Raw genomic sequence first — 5,000 nt, 5'->3', positions numbered from 1 at the left:
CTCCCCAGCCAGGCCCTAATGTTCAACAAAATGCCAATCACGTTTAAGAAATTCAATTGTAGTCCGCCATCTTCCCTCCCCCCCCACTCTCTCTTCCTTCTTCTTCTCTTCTTCCTCTTCTTCTCCTTCGTCTTCTTCTTTTCCAACAATCTATCCGCGGAAAAGGGGTTTGGCATAGGCGTGGCTCTCAGCGTCTCTCGGGCAATCCTTTGAATACAAAATGACCTTAAGGATTGAGTCTACAGGACAAGGGAGGAGGAAACGCGAGATACAGCTGGGTCGTCTTCCTTATTCTCCTCCTCCTTCTCCTCCTCCTTCTTCCTTCTTCCTACTTTTTTTTTTTTTTTTTTTTTGTCTCTTTCTAAAACTTCTTTTCTTCCTCCTCCTCTTAGTGCACGTCCTCCTGTCTCTTCTCTTTCTTCTTTTCCTCTTTCTCTTCCTCCTCCTGCTCCTCCTCCAAGTCCTCCTCTTCCTCTACCTACTCCTCCTCTTCCTCTTCCTCCCCTTCCTCCTCTTCTTCTTCCTCTTTCTCCTCCTCCTCTTCCTCTTCCCCCTCCTCCTCTCTGTCCTCTTCGTCCTCCTCCTCTTCTTCTTCTTCCTCTTTCTCTTCCTCCTCCTCCTCCTCATCTCTCCCCTCCTCGTCTCTATCTTCCTCCTCCTCCTCTTCTTCTTCCCCCTCCCCCTCCTCTTCTTCCTCTTCCTCCTCATCCTCTCTCTTCTCTCCCACCTCCTCCTTCTCCTTTAACTCGTCAAGACGATATTGTTTGCGAAATGAATCCTTATTAACATTTTTTTCATTACTTATTGGCTTCAGCATTGATGCCAAAGTATGTACTGCGATATAAAGTTATGAATGACATTATTTGATAACGTGGCCTTCCGTTGTCTGTTGATGCGTATGACTTTAATGTGACGTCATGAAATGTAGGAGTTATATAACTTCCTCTGTCCTGTCTTACTCCTCCTCCTCCTCTTCCTCCTCCTCCTTGTCTTCTTCTTCTTTCTCCTCCTCCTCCTTTTCTTCTTCTTCTTTCTCCTCCTCCTGCTTTTCTTCTTTTTTCTCCTCCTCCTTCTCCTTCTCCTCCTTTTCTTCTTATTGTTTCTCCTCCTCCTCCTGCTTTTCTTCTTCTTCTTTCTCCTCCTCCTCCTGTTCTTCTTCTTCCTCCCCTTCCCCTCCTTCTCCTCCTACTACTCCAAGCCCTCTTTCTCCCCTTCCTTTTCCTCTTCCTCTTCCTCCTCCTGCTCTTCCTCTGCTTCTCCTTTTTCTCCTTCTTCTTTTTTCCCCTCCAACTGCCCCTCCCCCTACTCCCCTTCCCCTTCCCCATCCTCAATTTCCCTCGAAGACTGTCGTTTATTATGCCCCCCCCCCCTCCCCTGGCCTGGCTCCCTAACCCTCTGATTTTCTTTCCTCTTTCCTGAAACTTTTTTTTTTTTTTTTTCTTCGTTTGTTGTTATTCAATTGTCTTTCCCATTTTCCTTTTTTTCTTCAAATCTCTTTCTTTGACTTATTAGAAAAATAAATAAATAAAAGTCATTGTGTACTTTCATCTCGGATAAAAGTTTTTGTACTCTGACACGTAACTTTTGCATCTTATTTCTCTTTCTCTTTCTCTTCTTCTTCCTTTTCGTACCCTCTGCAATCTTTCTTTGCCCCCTTTTCCTTTCTCTCCATATATCTCTCACTCGTCCTCCTCTTTTCAATCTCTTTTAATCCAACCTATCTTTTTTCTCAGTGGTCTCTCTCTCTCTCTACCCTCTCTCTCTCTCTCTCTCTCTCTCTCTCTCTCTCTCTCTCTCTCTCTCTCTCTCTCTCTCTCTCTCTCTCTCTCTCTCTCTCTCTCTCTCTATATATATATATATATATATATATATATATATATATATATATATATATATATATGTCTGTCTCTGTCTGTCTCTCTCTCTCTCTCTCTCTCTCTCTCTCTCTCTCTCTCTCTCTCTCTCTCTCTCTCTCTCTCTCTCTCTCTCTCTTGCTCTCTCTCTCTTTCTCTCTCCCTCCCCCTCTCCCTCCCTGACTCCCTTCCTCTCTCTCCCATCCTTCCTCCATCCATCCCTCTCCCTACCTCCTTCCACCTCCCTCGATATTTTTTCCTCGCCCACTTCCCTCCTCTCCTCCCCTCCCCACTCCCTCTCTCCCCTCCACTTTCCCTCCCTCCTTCCCTTTTTCTCCCTTCATCCCTCCCTACCACCCTTAATCTCCTTCCACCCTCTATCCCATCCCTTTCTCTCTTAATCCATGCCACTCCCTCTCCCTCCCTCCCTCCCTCACCCCTCCCATCCCCTCTCACTTTCTTTCTCTCCATCCCTCCCTCCTTCCATCCCCCCTCTCTCTCTCTTTCTCTCCATCCCTCCCTCCTTCCATCTCCTCTCTTTACCTCCCTCCCTCCCTCCATACCACCCCCATCCCGGCATTTCTCTCCCTCCCATCCCCTTCTCTCTCTCTTTCTCTCCCTCCCTCTCCCTTCCTCCATCCACCCTTCCTTCTCCCTCCCTTCTCTCTCTCTTCGTCTCCCTCGTCTTATTGGACCGCATGGCCCCTAAATACCCTATCAAGGTACGCTACACGTTTCCATTATATAATTAACGATCAGGAATCACCTTAATCATCACATTCCATCCTCCTAATCATCGGCATTCTGTGTCCTTGATGCCCTTCCTCCATCATAACTGTCGACGTTGTTTTGTCAAGCTGTCATCCCTCTTCCCTCCCTCCCTCCCTCCCTCCTTCCCTCCCTCCCTCTTGGTCATTTTCGCTCTCTCGTTTTAGCTAATTATTTGCATGGTCCAATCCTGTCTCTCTTTTTCTCCCACTCTATCTCTTTCCCTCTCTTTCTTCCTTCTCTCCCTCTTCGTTATTTGCCTCATTTTATCAAATTATTTACATGGTTTTCCTCGTTAATGTTTTTGTTTTTTTAACTTCCCTCCATTCCTTCCCCCCCCCCCCCCCCACACACACACTTGGTCATTTTGCCGTCCTCATTTACGTTAATTGTTTACATGGTCTTCGTCATTATCTTTTCTTCTTCTTCTTCTTCCCTTCCCTACCCTCTCTCTCCCTCCCTCCGTCTCCCTCCCTCCCTCTTGGTCATTTTACCTCCCTCACTTAAGCTAATCATTTGCATGGTCTCGTTTTTTTGTAAGCCTCCTCGTCTGTGAAGTAATTGAGACACGAGCTTTTGAAGCAAGTCACTCTTTGAATTTGTCTTTCCCTTTCATGACGTTCCTCTAAGACTTTTCAGCTTGTCCGTCTCAAAACAGTGAATAAGGAGATAAAGAAAATATCTAATATGAGAAACGTAATATCAAAAAGAGAGAGCGAGAGAGAGTGAGAGAGAGCTAGAGAAAGAGAGAAAAAAAGCACCTGTTTGGGTATATATTATGATGTAGCTCTTTGTAAGCTGAGGAAAGACATTGTTTTGGACAAGAATAAAAATTATGCTTCAGTCAATGATGTGTCCTTTGGTACTATTGTTAATACAATCAAAAAACAAGTACAGAGGAAATACTGAACAAGGCAATATCCTCTTTATTTTCTTTATTATCAACATTTTTATTGATTTATGGAAGGGAAGGGCGGTGAGGGATCTGCAATTTACTTTCTAGGAATAGGTGGGGGGGGGTGGGGGGGTATACTGATGAGATAAAAAATCTACAGTGTATATAGTAACACTGTAAAAACCGTTATTAGTTTGTACGCAAATCGAGAGAGTAAACTGTACAAATTATCATTATTATTATTATTTTTTATTTTATATCTTTACGAAGATATAGTTCTTTGAAATCGAGATAATTCCTGAATTAATACCATTATTTTTTCCTTTCTTTTATAAACGTATATGTAGAGGAAAGGGTATAATGATGACAATGATAACGTTAACACTAATGATAATGATACTTATAGTAATGATAACAGTAATAACAATACCACTACTAGTAGTAATGCTGATAACGATGATGATAATAATGATAATGATAAGAATAATAGTAATGATAATATCAATGATTATTGTGATAAACATAGCGATGATGAGGATGATATTGATAGATGAGAAAATAGACACCTAGACTGTTAAAGAGATAAACATATAGATAGAAAAATGAACAATGAAATTCATTAATTAAATAACCCAGTAATAGAAATGATAACGAAATTTGCAATAGAAGAAAATACATAAAATTAAATAAACTTTAAAACAAGAATTGCATGGATATGCTTAAAAGAAAAAAATAGGAAAAAAATAGTGGGAAAATAACAGGAAATATTCAGAGTTAGAGTTTGCATTGAATTAAGTTCAAGAGAAATTCGAAGCATGAGCGAATATTACTGAAATACATAAAACAACGTGATTATTCTTGTTTTTCTTTTCTTTTCCATTCGTTTAAAACCACAGTCAAAAAGAAAGGAAAACTAAAATCAAACACACAATGCAAAGTTATATTCTTTGCTGGTGTAGGAAAAAAAAAAAAAAAATGCACCGCGGTTGCAAATTACTTTTACTGTGATGAATATACTTTTTTTTTGTTTTTTCTTTTTCTTTTTACGTTTCCAGTTTTCTATTTATAGCCATGCTCTTGGCCATTCTGATGGTTTTTGTTATCATTGTTATTTCCTCCCCCTCCTCCTCCTCCTCCTCCTCCTCCTCATCATCATCATCATCATCATCATCATCATCATCATCATCATCATCATCACCATCGTCATCATCATCATCATCATCATCATCGTCATCATCATCATCGTCATCATCATCGTCATCATCATCATCATCATCATCATCATCATCATCATCATCATCATCATCATTATCATCATCGTCATCATCATCATCATCATCATCATTATCATTATCTCTTCTTCCTCCTTCTCCTACTCCTCATCATCATTATCTCCTTGTCCTCCTCCTCCTCCTTATCATCATCATCATTACCATCATCATCATCATCGTCATCATCATCATCATCATCATCATCATCGTCAT

At 41.2% G+C, this 5,000-nt stretch overlaps 1 protein-coding gene across 1 annotated transcript in view; it reads left to right on the top strand.

The window, feature by feature from the left end:
• Positions 1-5,000, top strand: part of LOC125032873 (protein amalgam-like) — a 345,402-nt gene that overhangs the window by 101,038 nt on the left and 239,364 nt on the right. The window lies entirely within an intron of this gene.

Source organism: Penaeus chinensis, chromosome 15, assembly GCF_019202785.1.
Source record: "Penaeus chinensis breed Huanghai No. 1 chromosome 15, ASM1920278v2, whole genome shotgun sequence".
Lineage (NCBI taxonomy): Eukaryota > Metazoa > Arthropoda > Malacostraca > Decapoda > Penaeidae > Penaeus > Penaeus chinensis.
The sequence above is the reverse complement of the archived record's forward strand: the minus strand, read 5'-3'. Positions and strand labels throughout refer to the sequence as shown.